Below are 20,082 nucleotides of genomic sequence, written 5' to 3'. Positions count from 1 at the left end.
AATCCTTTTCCCCCAGGAGATATCCTTAGAGATGCATTTTTCTCATAATCTATCAGGAGCCATCTTTCCTCCAGCCTAGACTGGAGGAAAAATAGTTCAGCAGGGGCAGAACTGGACTTGAAACAGCAGACAATGCAGGCTGGACTGGGCATGCTACATTAATCATTGTGCGTGTGTGTGTATGTATTTGAGTACACATAAGCCAGGCTTAGTCAAATGTATACCATATACTTTGACAGTCTTTTCGGGGCCACAGAGCAGATTCTTCCCTGTGGTGGTGGTAGAGGTACCCACCTGAAGAAAAGGCATGTGTTTTTACTGTTAAGAAACCCAGTAAGGGCCAGGTGTGGTGGCTCATGCTTGTAATCCCACCACTTTGGGAGGCCAAGGCAGGCGGATCACTTGAGTTTGAGACCAGCCTGTTCAACATGGCAAAACCTCGTCTCTACCAAAAATATGAAAATTAGCTGGGCGTGGTGGGGCACTCCTGTAATCCCAGCTACTTGGGAGGCTGAGACAGGAGAATCGCTTGACCCCAGGAGACAGAGGTTGCAGTGAACTGAGATGGCACCACTGCACTCCAGCCTGGGCGACAAAGTGAGACTCCATCTCAAAAAAAAAAAGAGAGAAAGAAACCCATTAAGAATGTAAGTGTGAGATGGGAAATGAGCAAGGTTTTGGCCTTGAGAGATAAGCGCTTGCTTTATCCTTGGGGAATAGGAGGGAATCAGGCCTAGACTCTGAGGTGAGAAAATGCCTGGAGCATTCAGTGGTGGGTGAACTGCCTTCTGTCTCAGAGAATGGCGAATAGCTAGGTAGACAACCTGCTTCTGAAAACTGAGGCAGGTGGAATTCGCCCTCTAAGTTGTGTTTCTGTTTTAATCTAACACTCCAACAAATTCTAGATGTTAAAAGTCACAGCCCCTTCTCAGCTGTGCTGTGAAAAATATGAGAACTCAGAGTCCTCCCTATACCGGGGTCTATGAGGCCATCAGCAGTGGTGTCTCTAGAAGAATAGCTGTGGGCATTGCTCTGGATTAAACATGAGGCAATAACCTGGAACATTGAAAAAGCTAGGAGAATGCTGAGGGCTGATTTCCAGTGGGGTTTAGAGCTGCAGTAATTATAATAGAAATAAGCATTACCTTACCTTGTATCAGAGACCACAGTGGCCATATAGAAATAAGGGTCCAAGTATTCCAATAATGCACTTTCATACCATTTGTTAAAAATTCTCACCAAAGAGAAGCTACAAAAGGGCCTGCTTTGCTGGTGCGCAATGGCACGTTTCCGTTCCTTACTGTCTCTCGCGGTGTCCGTTAGCCCCTCGCCTTCCTCACGTTCAGGCTGAGCCGGAGGCGGCATAGCGGAGGGGGAGCGGGCGGCGACGAGGCTGCCCCTGCGAGGAATGCGGCAGCCTGGGGTTCTCCGCACGTGGCTGGTGCCCAGGCAGTTCTGCGGTTGCTTTGAGACGGGACTATGACTGCCCCCATCCCCATTACGTCCTTTCGGTTTTTTACCTCCACCGCGTTCTAGTCTCACCGAAGGCTTGTGGCCGTCTCTCAGCCACAATCCCTGAAAACGGTGATAATGAAAAGATGGCTGCCCTGGAGGCCAAAATCTGTCAACAAATTGAGTATTATTTTGGAGACTTCGGGTTGCCACGGGACAAGTTTTTAAAGGAAAAGATATAACTGGATGAAGTCTGGGTACCTTTGGAGATAATGATAAAATTCAATAGGTTGAATCGTCTAACAACAGACTTTAACGTAATTGTGGAAGCGTTGAGCAAATCCAAGGCAGAACTCGTGGAAATCAGTGAAGATAAAGCTAAAATCAGAAGGTCTCCAAGCAAACCCCTACGTGAAGGGGCTGATGAGTATTAAAATGATGTAAAAAACAGATCTGTTTATATTAAAGGCTTCCCAACTGATGCAAATCTTGATGACATGAAAGAATGGTTAGAAGATAAAGGTCAAGTACTAAATATTCAGATGAGAAGAACAGTGCATAAAGCATTTAAGGATCAATTTTTGTTGTGTTTGATAGCATTGAATCTGCTAAGAAGTTTGTAGAGACCCCTGGCCAGAAGTACAAAGACACAGACCTGATAATACTTTCCAAGGACGATCACTTTGCCAAAAAAAAAAAAAAAAAAAAAAAAAAGAGCTAAACAAGAGCAAGAAGCAAAACAAAAGTTAGAAGATGCTGAAATGAAATCTCCAAAAGATTGGATGCTTGCTGAAATTTTCGGGTGATTTAGATGATCAGACCTGTAGAGAAGATTTACACATCCTTTTCTCAAATCATGGTGAAATAAAATGGATAGACTTCATTAGAGGAGCAAAAAAGGGGATAATTCTATTCAAGGAAAAAGCCAAGGAAACATTGGGTAAAGCCAAAGATGCAAATAATGGTAACCTACAATTAAGGAACAGAGAAGTGACTTGGGAAGTACTAGAAGGAGAGGTGGCAAAAGAAGCACTGAAAAAAATAATAGAAGACCAACAGGAATCCCTAAACAAATGGAAGTCAAAAGGTTGCAGATTTAAAGGAAAAGGAAAGGGTAATAAAGCTGCCCAGGTTGGGTCTGGTAAAGAAAAACTACAGTTTCAGAGCAAGAAAACAAAGTTTGCTAGTGATGATGCACATGATGAAAATGGTGCAGCTGGACCTATGAAAAGAGCAAGAGAAGAAACAGACAAAGAAGAACCTGCATCCAAACAACCGAAAACAGAAAATGGTGCTGGAGACCAGTAATTTAGTAAACCAAATTTTTATTCATTTTAAATAGGTTTAAAATTACTTTTGTTTGTGGGGGCTTTTAATAGGAAAACCGAATTAGGTCCACTTCAATGTCCACCTGTGAGAAAGGAAAAGTTTTTTGTTGTTTAACTTGTCTTTTTTTGCTATGTAAAAGAGAATTTTTTTGAATGTATAGTTCTGTTTGTGTTATTTCACACGATTCAAATATCAGAAGGAAGATTCCTCCACTAAATTGCCTTTGTAATATGAGAATGTATTAGTACAAACTAATAAAATATATACTACATGAAAAGAAAAAAGCAATTCTCACCAAAAATAGAAACCTATCCAGGGAAGTTATATGAATTAGTGTCCTCATTTTACAGATGAACAAATGACTTGGAAAATGGAAATTACTTGTCAAATATATACCACAAGCAAACAACATAAAGAGCTTAAAACCACTAAATTGCCGGCCATAATGTCCATGTCCATGCTACAATAAAACAGCTACCTTTGTATTTTCCGTATTTCTCTGTACTCTTCCTTGCAGTCTTATTAAAACATTCCATGTTTTATTAATTGTCTTCACTCCTTTATTTCCACACTGTTATCTTGCATATCCAGGATGTCAGCTCCCCTGCTGTCCTGCATCCAGGCACTTACTGGAACCAGGCCTCAGTTCTTGTTCTAACCTCTCTCCCAAAAGGAATCCAGAGGAATCAGGTTTGCACATCAAGCCAAAGACTTTTCTTAACATTCTCACACAGGAGCAAAAAGAGGGGGCCTATATTGTATATTTCATAAGAAGAAACTAATAAATTCTTTTTTTTTTTTTTTTTTTGAGATAGTCTCACTTGGTCATCCAGGCTCGAGCACAGTAGCCTGATTACAGCCCACTGCAGCCTCAACCTCTGGGCTCAAGGGACCTTTCTGCTTCAGCCTCTCGTATAGCTGGGACTACAGGCACCACCATGCCCAGCTAATGTTTGTATTTTTGGTAGAGACAGGATCTTACCACATTGCCCAGACTGCTCTGGAATTCTTGAACTCAAGTGATCCACAACTTCAGCCTCCCAAAGTGCTGAGATTACAAGTGTGAGCCACTGCACCCAGCTCCAGAAATTCTTATTAGTTATTTTGGTTCCTCCCTCCATCTTCCAACTCCTTCCATTTTCTCTCAAAGTTTCAGCCCTGTTCCTTCTTCCTCTTTCCAGAGTTCCCTTTTGGAACGCACTTTTCTCTTTCTAAAAGCTCTCTTCCTAAAAGCTTAAAAGTGAGGCAAGGTAGACCTGTGCAGACGCCATTTGAACTCCAGCACCGCCTTACTAAATCATCTCCACAAGAACAGAGAAACTCTCTTAAAGGAGTCTCTCACCAACAGTTTTGAGAGTGAAATTTTCTTCCTAGACGTGAATGAGAATTATCTCCCTGTGAAAAAATACCAGTGTGCCTGTAAAGAGAGAAAACAAGAAAAAGAGATGGAGTCAGGAGTTGTGTCTGGAAGGTTGGTTGTGTTTTGTGGACATCTGGAGCAAGGTGAGGTTGGCAGCCCTCTCCAGAGACAAGCCTTTAACCCCAGTCATCCCTCACTGGTTTCTACAGAGGCCCGTGTGGACAAGGAGGGGCCAGAGAAGGAAGTGAGGAAGGGCAGATTCCAGAGATAATCAATCAAATGTCTCTCCACAGATTACTCTGACAGGATAGGAGATGCAAGATATTAATAGCTTGCAATAAATAGGTTGTGCTTCCCTCAGAAAAGGATGTTCTATAAGCTTGAATATTTAGCATCTATCATATGATTTTTGTTCACTTTCCTCTTATTTTTTCAAGCATTTAAAAACTAAAATTGTAATTAATTATGTGGGTAATTCTAGGGCCTCTCCTGTAGTAAAAAGGCAATAATATAAACTTAAAATCTATTTGAACTGTGCTAATGGGAACCACTCTCACCTTGTCCATGTTTGAGCCAAGTTCTTTAAAATAATAACTTTAATTTTTTTAACTAAAAGCAATATTTTTCAACGTAGAAAAATTATGTCAAAAGAATATATATTTTTAAAACTACTAATAATCTTACAATAAAGATGACTGATTGAAACAATTTTGATGCACTTCTGTAGGGGAGATGTAGATATTTAAATAAAGAGAAAGAAACCTATTCCCCTGCAGGCTGACCTTGGTGACCCTGTCAAGAATCAAGTTAGAAAGCCATAAGAAAGGCCGGGCGCAGTGGCTCAGGCCTGTAATCCCTGCACTTTGGGAGGCCGAGTCGGGCGGATCACGAGGTCAGGAGATCGAGACCATCCTGGCTAACAGGGTGAAACCCCGTCTCTACTTAAAAAAAAATAGAAAAAACTAGCCGGGCGAGGTGGCGGGAGCCTGTAGTCCCAGCTACTCCGGAGGCTGAGCCAGGAGAATGGGGTGAACCCGGGAGGCGGAGCTTGCAGTGAGCTGAGATCACGCCACTGCACTCCAGCCTGGGCGATAGAGTGAGACTCCGTCTCAAAAAAAAAAAAAAAAGAAAGAAAGCCATAAGAAAAAAGGTCATTGGACAGTTTCTTCTTCCTTCCTCTCTGAACTTTCACTGGCTGGCATTCTTCTTTGCAAAGTTCTCAAGTAAGGGGCAAAGCCGTGATTTATGAGGTCCGAAGCTTAGATTATCTGGACTCTCTTCATAAAAAAGAATGCAAAATTATTCATACAGAATCAGATACAATAGTGAATATTATTTAGAAAGAGAAAAATCCCAACCTATTGCATAATTTTAAAAGCTGACAAATATCTACGGTACAAAATACAAGCAAAATGTATATTTTTATTAATACACACTTCTATAATACTTTTTCCTGTTTTTTTGGCTGTATACTTTTTGAGTATCTCCTCACATGACAAAAGTGTTATAACATTTTCTATAAAGAGAATAAGAAGATAAAATTCAGGCTTCTGGCATAGTTGATAGAAAATTTTTATTAACAATAATTTAGAAAAATTTATTTAAGTTTCATAGCTCATCACTAGTACTATTGTGTAAATTTTTAAGGTTACTGTTTTCGTCTTTTATAAGCTGTAGGATATGGACAAATTTCCAAAGACTAGCTTTTGAGTATGTGTATTTCAAGACCAAGTTTTTCATCATCACACATATGTTTCCACTGTCTGATACTGTTGGGCATGTTTATACAGTGACATGCCTCTGAGTCCGATGTTGACATCCTTGTGACCTGACAACACCTAAACTGGAAAGGAGGATAATAGAAAGTCATTCCTACACAGTGAAAGCTAGTAATGACATAGGAATATCCATGGAAGAGACTGTGAACCACATAAATATATCATAGTACACTCAATCTCAATGCATGCTCAGCTTCCTTTTAGCCAGATCTCAAAAATGACTGCAATCACTCCGATTACTATAGTGTACTTCCCATGAGAAAAGTATAAAGAAACTAAAGTGAGGAGAGAACTGTCTTAACTGATTTCATAGAAAACACTGTATTTTGGGGAATGTTACAAAAGCAAATACTCACAGACATTCCTAAGGCCCCTTGCAAGGACTTGGAAGTAAGGGGTCAGTAGGAGGTTGTAAGAGGCCTCAAAGCTTGTGCTTCATTGGTTTCCTGGTAAATCCATCTCTGCCTAGAGAGGTATGTTTTGTTTTACTAGACACTTATCCCCTGAATTCCTCTCTCACCCACAATTGATAGCTCTTCGTGGAAATCAACAGAGCTGTGTGGCACAAAGCGTCCATGTAGTTTCATGATTAACCCAGCTGAGCAGGTCTTTTCATGCCAAAGACTATTTCAGTTATTTTAGTGAATTGCACTAATAAATTCAATCATGGTTTTAAATGTTGATCATTTGTTTACATCATAAAAGCAAACAATAATAATAGTTAACTCACATATGATGTTCCCTTATGTTTATATGATGTTTTTAGCTTTTCAATGTGCTTTTCTATAGAGCACTATGGCTATTAACTAGATTCACTGTCACCAGTAAAAATCCAGACAATACATGGAAATATGGATTAGTAAAAAGACCCATCGTCTCACTTATTTACATAGAACAAAACCTGCATTTACCTACAGTATGATGATTTAATGTGTAAGCACACACAGCAGGAACTACAACGCCTCCCCATGTAAATACGGGCCATTCTGTATACACAAACTACTTCTATGACAACATGAAGATTCAATAAATAGAATTGAAAACCATAGTGCACTATTTTATCTTTATAAATATGTCATTTAAGCACTTTCAAGCATTCTAAAGAGCATTGTTATTAGAAAGTTTTATTTCCAATAAAATGTATACAAAAAATGAAAATAAGAATATAAATAGAAACGCACAAAATAGGCATGGCATCCTGCTTTTTGTTTAAGTGATAATTCATCCCAATAGATCAATAGCCTGTTACTCTGTTACTCAAACCAGAAAAAAAAAAAGTCCGAATACCACCTTAACTAAGGGAACATTACATTATCTGTGACAAAGTGCTTCTTGAACCTGAATCCATGTTCTAAACCCGCATTATATGACACCAAAAAGCTGTTTTTTCTAAGCAAATGGTGGTGTGATTGACTCTGGGAAAAATTGACTTGAAAAGGTATTCCATAAAAACCAGTTTGATTCCTTTTTAAAGCAAAGACTTTCTTTGACTTCACCAAAGAAAATGTTATGATCATCTCTCATTCAACTAACACTAAATTAAAGTCTTACAAATTTATTTAAAATTAAAATTAACCTTGAAAATAAGTAAAAGTAGTTCTGACCAAAAGAGTTTTTATTTATCATTGATAATTTTTGAAAAGGTAAAACTCATAGATTAAAATAGAGTAAATAACCAAAGATCTTTTTATTACCATGCCTCCAATATGTTAAAATTCCAGCTGTTTTAAAATTTAACTATTATGATCTCCTAATGTGTATATCATTTTTTTTCTTAGGACAAAGATATTAATCTTGGTTCTGTAATTTATGAATCAACCTCAGATTCTATGAAGTCTCTGAAATTATAGCCATTCTTTTCTTTGAAGAAAAATACTTTTAAAGGAAGGTAGTTCATAGTGTTCATCAGAATCTCAAATGGACTGTGACCCACAAGGCCTCAGTACCTAACTGGCATCATTGTCAGCTGGAGTGTAAGAAAGCAAAACACTAGAATCTAAGAAAGGCACCAGTGCCCCAGGAAACCATGTTTGAGTGTCTGTCTTCAAATGAATTTTTTGTATTGATGAGTCAACTTTATATATAATTTTATTTGTTTCACCCAAGGTAGATTTCCCTCTTCCTTCACTGGGAACCAGTCATGTATCACAGAAAATACTTAAATGAAGACATAGAACTCTTTCATTTTAGTGTTTCTGAAAATTACTAAAATCTAAAGCTACATATTTTTCTCTTAGTTTCAAATAATTTGTAATAAGCATTGCAATATCTGTTCCAAGTAAATAAAAGGAAGTCTCAAAACGGTTGGCTCATTTTTTTAAACTTAACATAATAGACTACTCTAAAAAATGAGAAATAAGCACTGCTTTTTTGTTCTTGTGCTGTATGTGTCATCTGCTAAAGAAGAGCCTTAATATATATAGTCCATACTCATTTTTTCCACTTAACATTTCATCACTCTGTTGCTCACTTTCTAAAAAGTTCTTCTTATTTGCTTGCCATTCCTTTTAGGCATATTAATTGTTCGTATCCACTGATATTTACCTTGTTAAAAACTGACAGTTGAAAAACTATCAATATATGCAGTCAGGATTTCATATTTTAAGATATGACTTGTAGAAATTCATTTTAATGCAGTAAACCTTCTCTGTTGTGTTTTGATTTCCCTAAATTAGGAAGGTATTTCTCTTCACATTTTCATTGTTGTTTTTGTTTTGCTTTATTTGTTTTTGGGTTGTTTTTTTTTCAGACAGAGTCTCGCTCTGTTGCCCAGGCTAGAGTGCAGTGGTATCTCTGCTCACCGCAACCTCCACCCTCCAGGTTCAAGCAGTTCTCCTGTCTCAGCCTCCCGAGTAGCTGGGACTATAGGTGCGCGCCACCACACCCAGCAAATTTTTTATATTTTTAGTAGAGACAGGGTTTCACCATGTTAGCTACAATGGTCTCAATCTCTGGACCTTCTGATCCACCTGTCTTAGCCTCCCAAAGTGCTGAGATTACAGGAGTCAACCATCGTGCCCAGCCCATTTGCTATTCTTAAATGTGTAGGACACTGTGTTCATTTTTTTCCCCATGGGATTGCATTTGGCTTCCAAGTAGTTTGATATTTGATCCAGAGTTGTAATATACTTAGTTTCTTAAGAAAACAAAAATGTATTTTATTGATATCACCATTATTATTAATTTTTGCAATTAAATTATAATATCCAGAGTTCAGAGTGCAAAGATAGAATAATCCTCTTGTTTATGAACAACATAATAGCCTATTGGGTCTTCCGGGCCCTTCTGTGCTAGTAACATCATTCTTACCAAGTGGTTTTGTTCATCAATTACTCACTTTCAGGGAAAGGCATAATTCATTTGAGATTAAAAAAAAAAAAAAAAAAAGAGCTTTTTAAAAAAGTTATTGATGGCCGGGCGCGGTGGCTCAAGCCTGTAATCCCAGCACTTTGGGAGGCCGAGACGGGCGGATCACGAGGTCAGGAGATCAAGACCATCCTGGCTAACCCGGTGAAACCCCGTCTCTACTAAAAAATACAAAAAAAAACTAGCCGGGTGAGGTGGCGGGCGCCTGTAGTCCCAGCTACTCGGGAGGCTGAGGCAGGAGAATGGCGTAAACCCAGGAGGCAGAGCTTGCAGTGAGCTGAGATCCGGCCACTGCACTCCAGCCTGGGCGACAGAGCGAGACTCCGTCTCAAAAAAAATTAATTAATTAATTAATTAATTAATCTCATAAGATACTGAAACATCTACAGAAAAGTAATAGAAAGTCTTTGATATTTAATATTAATAGCAGTGGTTTTGAGATTGTTTTTAAGTTTGAATGATAAATTTGCTTGTCATAAAATATATATACACTTCAACCAAGAAGAAACGATTACAAAGCAAATTTATTGGGAAACAAAAAGCATTTTTTTAATCATGTTGAACAATATTGATTTTAATGTTGTAAAATCCTCTGAACTCTGCTATGTGAGAGGACTAATTAAAATCACTTGAAATAGCTAAAGCATCTTATAATTTCTCTATAAGTTATTCATAAATCCACACTCTGGAGCAAGTGGAAGATACACAGATGGCTTAATTCAGCAAGTTCCTAATGTGAGATGTTTCAAAAGCTCAGACAGAGAAGAGTTTCTTATTAATGTACTTTCGTGTTAATGAAATCCACAGAAAAGCAGGAGTATATTTGGAAATTTTTGAAAAATAGATTTGTAACATGTTTTGCATATAAGATATTTTTCTCACTCCATTTCTATTCATATATATGTAGATGACTTAACTACTTCCTCCCAAGATTTTGATTTTATCATTGTGACTGATTCTAAGCCTGGTTTTCACCACTGGCACCAGAAGAGAGTCTTTTCTTGGAATCTACAGTCTCAGCTTTGCAGTTCTACAGAATAAATCTTTCCTTCACCCTTCATAACACACACACTATAGACAGACAGGCACCCTATACAAGAGGGGTGTGTGTGTGTGTGTGTGTGTGTGTACATACATTTTTAATTCAAAATAAATTTTAAAAACTGTTCCATTATAAAAAGATTTGATTAAATGTACTCTTTTCACCTAGCTATTGTAAACTATCAATTTAATGTGAGAGAAATTTTATGAAATCTATACATAATTCATGAAGCTTTATTTTAGATACTAACTTTAATATATTTCCTTACCCAGGGGACCAATAGTGCAGGGGGTAAAAACTAATTGATCGTAATTTCATCTTCTTTTTTATCCATATTCTTTATAGAGATACTAACAAACAGTGAAATAAACATGAGGTAACTGGATGAAGCACTGTTTATACCCTCAGTCGACGATGCTCTTTATCAATGTAGCCCAGATAAGCAACTAGGAGCTGAAACCCTTGGCAGAGTACTTTACCAATTGTACCTCTCATACTTACCAGGTGATTTCCAATGTATTCTGAGCTCCATCTGAAGATGGTGTTTTAAAAGGTATTGCAACATTAAAAAGCAAAGCATAATAGCTAAATTAAAGAATTCCTGTTAGAACTTCTTTTTACAAAATGTGTAACAAGTTTACCCTCCCCTAAATAAATATGCAGTGACATTTAGTTACATATAAAGAATTAAGTTTGCCTTTCTAATTTGGAAACTGTTAAAAGCATAAAGACCAAAAGAAGTAGTCAGGCACGGTGGCCATGCCTGTAATCCCAGTGCTTTGATAAACTGAAACAGAAGGATTGCTTGAGGCCAGGAGTTCAAGTTCAGCCTGGGCAACATAATGAAATCCACCCCATTTCTTAAAAAAACTGAAAATAAAAAACAGGTAGCAGATATAAGGATATGATTCACAAAAAAGAAAATTTCAGTGGATAATACATGTATCTAAAAAAATTCAACCACGTTTGCCATAAAAATGCAAATAAAATTAAATTGAGTGTCATTTTCTCTATCAAATTAGAAAATGTCTTTGAAAGATTACGCAAAATGCTGCTAGATGTAGAGTAAGACAGAAATGTTCATATTCTGCTAATGGGATATAAACTGTTACAATTTCTCTTGAAACAATGGAGCAGTATATATCCTGAACTTAAAACACAGTTATGTACTTTGATTTACTCCTCCAACCCAGTCTAGGAGATAATCAGAAATGCAATCAAACACTTGTATGCAAAGATATTCTACTTAATATTCAATAATCAAAAAGAAGCAACTTGAATGTCTAACAAATTTAAAATATTAAACTAATTATTGTATAACTATATTATGAAATCGTATTTACCCATTGGAGATAAGGTTTTGGTAGAATATTTTACACCGGGAGAAAACGCTTACTCTATAATGGAAAGAAAAATAAGTTATATCAATGAGTCTGTTGTCTATTAATGTATGACATATATACATAGAACCCCTTTTATAGTAAATAGTAAATAAGTATAGAATGATTATGACAACTGTTTTTTTTAAATAAAAACAATGTAAAAGTATTGAAAGTCTATACAACTGTAATTCTAGACCTATATTTATTATTAATCTATATTTAAGCCAAAAATATTTATCAATTATAAGGATTACATTCTTAGAACTATGATTAGCCTTGACTGAAATTTTTAGTTTTTATTTGGAATATTGACAGCTAGGAAAATAAAAAATGTGCTTTTAACCATGCCAAAATACTGAGAAGCCTTATTCCTGTGTTATCTGTCAATTCTAGTGACTGGTAAGCAGACAGGAGGGAGATGGGGAATCTGGTTGCACTCTAGAAAGCAGTAAGAGATGCTGGCTCTGACAGTCACAAAGGAAGTCAGATACTATGGTAATAATTTTTTCATATAACAGATAATTGCAACTTTTTTCTAGAAGTTAAAAAAGAAGTAAAACATTTATTCAGCTGATCACAGGTAACCAAACAATCATGAATATATTATTGTGCAAAGTTTAAGGTGAATGGATAGATACTCTTTTTAATTGTAAGAGAGCTGCTACAGCAGAAATAGTTCAAGGAAATTCTCAAGATTTTTACTCATTTTCCTCTATCTATTACCAGCAACCATAAAATGTTAGAAAAATCAGAATATATGTGTTTAAAACAAGCAACCTGCATCTAATCCAAATGAAAAAAAATATCAGTCCCAGAAAGCTAGTCTTCATGATTGAACGTCAATCAGAGTCTGTTTCCTAGAATCCGTATTGTATTACCAAGGGGCAGAATGGTACTAAGTACACATATTTTGATGCACACCACACTAAAATGTATTGTGCGTGTCATCTTGGAAGAAGAAACGTTTCTACTGTATTCACTAGTTTTTAGATGTCACAGTCATAAATATACTAGCTTGATATTTTCAATTCAGAAGAAATATGTCCCTTATAAATGCTGGCATTTGTATGTGGACACTTTCTGAGAAAAAGATGAATTTATGCACAGTGCTATGAATGTAACCTGATTAATTTCCCTCTGATGTAACACAGAAGGCCTGCTTGACCAAATCTGTATGCAAATCAAGGAAGGGTGGTACCACTTTTTCTCCACTTGTGGATGGACGGATTATCATATGAACTAAAAGTTTCATATACTGCAACTTCTACTCATCAGTTCTGAAATGTCACCAGAGTTGGGCATGGAGCTTTTCATTTTCTACAAAGGTTTTCTCGAGACAACATCAGTTAGATTTGAGATAAGGAAAAACACACTTTACTTAAGGCTTTGAAATTTCTCAAAGACAAAGAACAGAAGTCGATCTTATATTATGCATAGTCCAAATTATCATACTAAAGCTAAAGAAGAGAAATGGTGTTGGTGTTTTAACTCATTGCTGATTGGTTTCTAGCTGCTAAAATCTTTCATTTTAAGAATATCTCATGCCAGGTGCGGTGGCTTACGCCTGTAATCCCAGCATTTTGGGAGGTCGAGGCGGGTGGATCACGAGGTCAGCAGTTCGAGACCAGCCTGATCAACATGGTGAAACCCCGTCTCTACTAAAAATACAAAAACAAAAGAAAGCTGAGCGTGGTGGCGGGCACCTGTAACCCCAGTGACTTGGGAAGCTGAGGCAGGAGAATCACATGAAACCGGAAGGCAGAGGTTGCAGTGACCCCAGATTGTGCCACTGCACTCTAGCCTGGGCAATAAGAGCAAAACTTCATCTCAAAAAAAAAAAAAAAAAAGAATATGTCCGTGAGAAAACCAGAAAAATGACAATGGACATATATTTCTCCAACAAATTGTTGTATGTTTCTCTTACTATTTTGAATCTGGAGTGTCTCTAGAAGAAATACAAAGGTAAAGGTCGATCTTATGTTGGAATGTGGCCACCTTGTATATGGAATGGATATTGAAAAATAGATATTGAAAATAAGCTCTGAAAAAGGGATGGATAACTATAAAAATACTTAAATACTGTACGTTTATTCAAACTTATTGAAGCAATTTGGTTTTCAAATTGGGCTAAGTAACAGCAACCTTTCATGACTTTTAAAATGGATTGCCCTTAGTTGTGTTCTGAACCATGATTTGAAGTTGTATTCTTTTTATATTTCAAAATATGAGATGGCTCAATTATGGAGGAAATATGACTCAATACATCGAAAAAATATTCATTTGTGTATATGGAGATCAAAACATTTCTGCTTCTGTCATGTACTTTCTGATTAAATTTACATAAGTTACCTAACATCTCCACTAGTTTTCTATCTCTGCAACAGAGATAACACTTCTGTCTACAAATAACAGAAAATTCAAAGAATTTAAATAAACTCTCTGTCGTCATTATTTTAGTAGAAAATGTATTATTTAATTCTACCCTATTTGCTTATTTTCTTATAATGTCTCAATCTGTATGTGTAATGTATAATGTATACATTTATATATTATGCTATTACCATATATTCTGCTGTCAGTCACTTTCTGTGATTACATGCATGCTGTCGTGGAATGTCATACATCTGGAAGTGGGCTACAGTCTATTTCAGGTCAGAGGTATAATAGAATAGAATGCATGTTGTGCTTTTATTAGTACAGCATTCTAAATACTTTTTTCTGATTCTTTGGATTAAAGTTTTCTTCTTTTGTCTGCTTCTTTCGTGTGACTTAGCATTTACTCAGTTGCAATAAAAATTTTTTTAATTTAACTGCTCCTCCCCTAAATTTGCCTCTATTCTATCATCTTAGGTAAATATCTGCCCTCTTCGATTAGTTCATAGCAACTAATTTATATTTTGAATCTTTTTGTGACTTTCAAAAGTATTGCATTCTTAATTTTTTCTTGGATTAAACTGTCCAAAGGAATAAAAAAGATGAATTTTTGAAACTAAGCTTTTCTCTATGCCATCATTCACTGATTGCCTAAGATCCAAATTATAATTTGCACATAATGAGGCCTCTAAAGTTGAATTTCAGTAGACATTATGCTATCAGCTGGGTTGGAAGGAGTTGAGAAAGGGGTTGACTCATAAAGAGATATATCCAATACAGTCATCACTAAATCATGAAATCCTATTTTTTACCTCTCCTAGATGAGATATAGCTCATGAAAAGGTATCTCCACTGATTCAAGGTCTTAGCAGATGAATCTGAAAATGCTGACAAAATCAAAACTAAATTTTCATGATTTTCTTCTACACATTTGTTTTGCCTAGAAGGAAATGTAACCCCAGAAAATTCAAGTTGCCTATACAAGTTCAGCCAGGATTGACTTAAATAATCTTGAATAAGTTACTTAACCTTTAAGATTCCAACATAGCTTTCTCTATTGAATAGGAATAGTTGTGGTGGACTATAACTCCATTCCTTCTAGCATTAAAATTTGTATGAGTCCTAGAAGCTCTATGGTTCATATAAAGTTCTATAATTCATATAAGTCCTGTAAGTTCATATGAATTTAGTCGTATCTCATTTTCCACACACTATTCATTCAACAATATTTATTGAATATCTAATAGGTTTCATTTGCTGTTTGGTGCCTTAGTTCTGTAGCATCTAGGTGCAGTCGGATATGCTAACAATACAAGGTCAATATTTTATAGTTTCATCATTCTGTGAATAATCTCCTAGACAATGTATTAAATTTATTTTTTCCTATTTCTGTGTATAGGGAAGGAAAAGATTATGGCCATTAAATTGTGATTTTTTTTCCATTGATTTTACACTTTTAAAACTATTTTGATGGAGCAAAGTATTTCAATCCAATATACTATAGTATTTTAGTCAACATCGTGGGTTCTGGATAGAGTCAGACCACCTGTATTCAAATTTGTATTTGCACTCTCCTTCAGCTTCATTCTCTGTACTTCATTATCTTCTTCAAATCAGATAATACTGTAATTTTGCGGTAAGAATTAAATGATAGTAGTGTGTAGAATAATTTCTTGAATATTTTAAGAATAAAACTACTCTTTTCTGATATTATGGCAAATAAACTGATAAATTATTGTCAAATCAAAGTATAATTATCAAGTATCCTTAAATTTCATAATTTAATTTATACGCCTACTTTTTTTCAGAGACTAACTTCATGAGTGCAATTTAACATATCTCTAAGAAGTATCCATTTGCGTATATGGAGATCAAAACATTTCTGCTTCTATCATGTATTTTCTGATTAAATTTAGGTAAGTTACCTAACATCTCGAGACTAGTTTCCTATCTCTGCAACAGAGATAACTTTTTTCTATAAATAGCAGAAAATTCAAAAAATTAAGTGAAATAATTTTGGGAATAATTTTGACAACTTGGAATATGAGCCTGATGATCACTCTATTTGGATTTTTCATCCACCTGATACTTAATGTTGTTATTCTAGAAACTTGGGAAGACAACTCAGGGACTAAATTTTACAAGTCTGTCTTTGAGATCAAAATCCATAAAGACAACCTATTAGAACACTGAAATAAACTCAAATAAAAGTAAGACTACATTGATCCTTTAGAAAAATGAAGACACGGTTCATGGCCTTCAAAATGCAGTTTCTCCAGTGCCTGGTGTCTGGCCTCAGCAATGAGACAGTAAACCAATATGTGACCAGGGTGTCTTTTAAAACCATATAGACTCCTCCTTTTATTTCCTGTGACCACATAATAACAACAAAACAGAATGTCAGTGAAATTTTTGGTCAGTTCTTTACGGAAAGCTGAAAAATATTTTGAGTGCTTTTCAAGGAATTAAACTGAGCCAGCAGATTAATTTGGACCAATAGAGGCTTCACTCTTTAAAGCCAATTCTCTCTGCAAAACTTCAATAGCAAAGCCAGGGTAGTGGAAAAATTGCAAACAAAAATATTTTCAACTGAAAATATGAAAACAGATTCAGTCTCCTTTAAGTGATCTACAAAGTACTTAGCCTCATCACTGACATGTAGAACAAGGCAATGTACTTGTTTAAAATTTTTAAATATTTGTACAGTTATAACCAATAAGAACCAAACAAGCAGCTCTCTAGCATGGGAAACACCAGGTCATAATATCAATATTTAAAGTATATCCTAATTTGCCAACTAATTTGTGGACATTATCCCATCACTTAGAATCAGAAAACTCTGTTACCACATTTTTCAAAGCAAACACAAAAAACTCTCTACTGGAAGTATGCCAATTCTCAAGTATCATGTGAGCATTTAGAAGAATACATATTGATTGGACGGTGACTAAGCTGAAATTAGTTTAATGAATTATAAATATTTGGTGCCTGTGATAGATATTATTTTTCTTTGAAAAGAAATATGTTATTTTTGTAAAACTTTCAAACATTGCCTAATTTGAAAACCATCTATCTTCATTTGGCTGCTGCCTTTCCCAAATCTCTAACAAGACTATGAATTAGTAACTTCAAGACAGTGTAACTCACCATTAAATTTCCTATATCTGAGAAAGAGCTCTTCATTAAAACTCTGCTTCCAAAATGAGATTCAATCATGGCAAATGCAAAACAGTCCACATATGACAGGAAAATCACAAATGCAAATACAAACTAAATTGTAGCTTACTGTCAATTATACCTTTAGAATAGTTCTTGGAAAAGTCAAGCTTTTTCTTCAATTAAATGATGTATATAGGGAGGCAAATGAGAGCCAGAATCTAGGATTTCAGAATGAAACAAGTTCTAGATAAATTCAAATCTCATTGCAGAATCATTTAGCCAACAGCCCATATGGCCAGCTGCACCTTTATGAATGTGACAAAGGCAGAGTGATTTGAAACAGCTCAGCAAAAAAAAAAAAAAATATATATATATATATATATATATATATATATATATAAAGCACTTGGACATTCAATGGGGATAAATTATAGCTTATAAATTATGTATTTATCTAAGAAGTGAAATTCAAAAAGAATTGCTTAAAAATTATGTTCATAGCATATATGCATTCTGAGGTAGCTGTTGTAAGAAAGGGCAGTTTTAACAATGAAATATTTCTCGTATTATTTTCAGAGAAATTAACCTTAATTAAATCAATATGTGTGGGGGGGATTTTGGTTGTTTTTTGTTTTTGTTTTTTTTTTTGTTTTTTGTTTTTTTGGCTATGTAGAATTTCCATATATTTGACTTCTACCTTTTATTGCACTAGTTTGCTCTGGAAATTTGAAAGAAAAGACCATAGAAAAGGAATACCCAAATACTGGTTATTTTGGTGAAGATATTTGCAGTATAAAAGGATTCTCATTGTTGTGCTAGAATAAGAAGTGTTGGGGCATATTAAAATATCATTTTCATAATGGCTTGTAAGAGTATAGACAAAAAGCAAGGGACATCTGTCATGAAAAAGATTACCCCAATAGTCAGTATACATTTGAAGATTTTTAGTCACATTACATTATTACTAATAATCTGGCATGTATATATCATCTCAATGGTTATTTATATGCCATTGTTTTCACTCATTTGCTCAAGTGTCTTTAATTCAGCAAGTTTATTTAATGAAACACATTCATAATAAAACATTAATGGAAACAGAATTTTTGAAAAATGTAAGACTGAGATTGATTGAACTTTTATTTTAACTAAGAAGCAGAATTCTGTATACGTCTACAGTATGTGAAAACTCAGCAGATCCTTTTAAATGTAAACAATATATATATAACCTAGTCTCAGAGAGGTAACTTAGGACATTAAGTTATAAACTATGCAGATCCCACTTATTTTTCATTCACCCCATGGTCATGACACTGATCTAGGGCTTGGATTGGAGCCGAAGTTTCTTCACCTGTATCTAAAAATGGGAATGCCTTCAGGAGGCTAGAGGGCAAGACAAATACCATTTGCTGGGCAAAGTCAGGGTTTATTGACAAGAAAAGCCAAGATCAAAAAACCACAGGCAAAATTGCTATGTAGGTCATAAAACCAGAATTTTAGAAGAGACATGGATAGGACCAATATTGCTGCATTTTGGACAGCAGTGATGTGTAGAAGATGGGTGGGGAAATAATGAAGCTGGCAGGAGAAAGTGACAGGTGCCATCAACATTTGCTTTCAATAGCTAGTGCATATACATTTCATGGAAGACCCTGTGGTCTCTAAAAGCCATGATTGGTGTAGCCAGTGGGAGGTAAGTCCAGTTCTTTCGTTTTTGAAATTTTCCATACTATCACAGTCTTATATTTAGCCTTTTTCTTGAAAATATTTCTATATAGAATTGTTATTTTCTTGCTGTGGTAAGCACAATATGAGGACAGATATTTAATAATATTAACAGCTAACATTTGTTGAATGGTTAGTATCACCAACCAGGAACTTAGCACTTTGAACAACATACCTTATTTTACAAAGTAGTAGTCTATTTACATTTTAGTTCTGATGTAACTAAAGTCAGCAAGGTTGTATGATTACCTGTTTGTAATCATAATAGAGGGATGATGCTTACTTTAACATGGTAATTATGCCCTCTGCTGGTAGTTAATAGTTTCTATACATCTACTTTTTGAAATGATGCTTGTAAACAAGAGCCCAGGACGATGTCATCATGTGAATTAATTATGCACTACTTTTATAACTCTGGTTTGCTATTCCTAAGGTCAACATTGTATGAAGAAGGCCATGAAAACAGGATATATTTCAGAGGAAGGAAGATTTTTATTAAAAAGTTATATTCCAGGAACTGATTTTCAAGTCTGGAAGGAAATTGCCTTTAGTAGGGGTAGGACATGAAGAGGGGAAATTTTATTAAAGTGACTTGAAATTGTTATAAGTCAAAAAGTGTGCCAGGGAAAGAGCTATCTTTGAGACTGGATATTTGTGGCAGTAATAGGAAATAAGTATCTGTCTTCAGGATGCAGCATTTAGCATTAGGAAAAAATAAAACACACAAACAAAATATCAATAAGCAAAACAAAACATATTTGTAATCAGATGTATTTTATTTATTTATTTGTTTGTTTATTTATTTATTTATTTAGCAAAATTGAGCAAGAATGAAAATGGAATGGTGCCAAGGGAGCAATTTTTCTCAGGATGTAATTGGAAGACCTAGCCGTCATTCAAATCTTCAGATTTGCATTGCTCCAGTTTCATCTGAAGAGCACCAGATTCAAAAAGCAGTCTCTGATTTTCTTCCTTGGAGGAAGAGCTAGTGTAAGGCTCTATCCATGATACAGAAGCTGGCAGAAGTTGAGATTTCTCAGTGCTGTATGTTCCCATTTGCAAGATCCTCTGGAGGAAGTATTTAGGACCATCTACAAGGAAAAGCTGAGACTTGTCCTA

The 20,082-nt window shown here is 35.5% G+C and overlaps 1 protein-coding gene and 1 pseudogene across 1 annotated transcript in view; both read left to right on the top strand.

Moving 5' to 3' along the window:
• The first annotated feature begins 1,711 nt into the window (after positions 1-1,711).
• On the top strand, positions 1,712-2,880 carry LOC102125839 (lupus La protein pseudogene; annotated as a pseudogene).
• Positions 2,881-13,008: 10,128 nt separating this feature from the next.
• The window catches only part of C3H7orf78 (chromosome 3 C7orf78 homolog), an 86,473-nt gene continuing 79,399 nt past the window's right edge, over positions 13,009-20,082 (top strand). The window contains exons 1-2 of the mRNA XM_065541173.1: positions 13,009-13,671; positions 15,891-15,998. The gene's annotated coding sequence lies outside the window, so the exon portion shown is untranslated. The remainder of the gene's footprint in view (positions 13,672-15,890; positions 15,999-20,082) is intronic.

Source organism: Macaca fascicularis, chromosome 3, assembly GCF_037993035.2.
Source record: "Macaca fascicularis isolate 582-1 chromosome 3, T2T-MFA8v1.1".
NCBI classification, from domain to species: Eukaryota; Metazoa; Chordata; class Mammalia; order Primates; family Cercopithecidae; genus Macaca; species Macaca fascicularis.
Note: the sequence above shows the minus strand (reverse complement) of the source record. Positions and strands in the feature narration are given on the sequence as shown.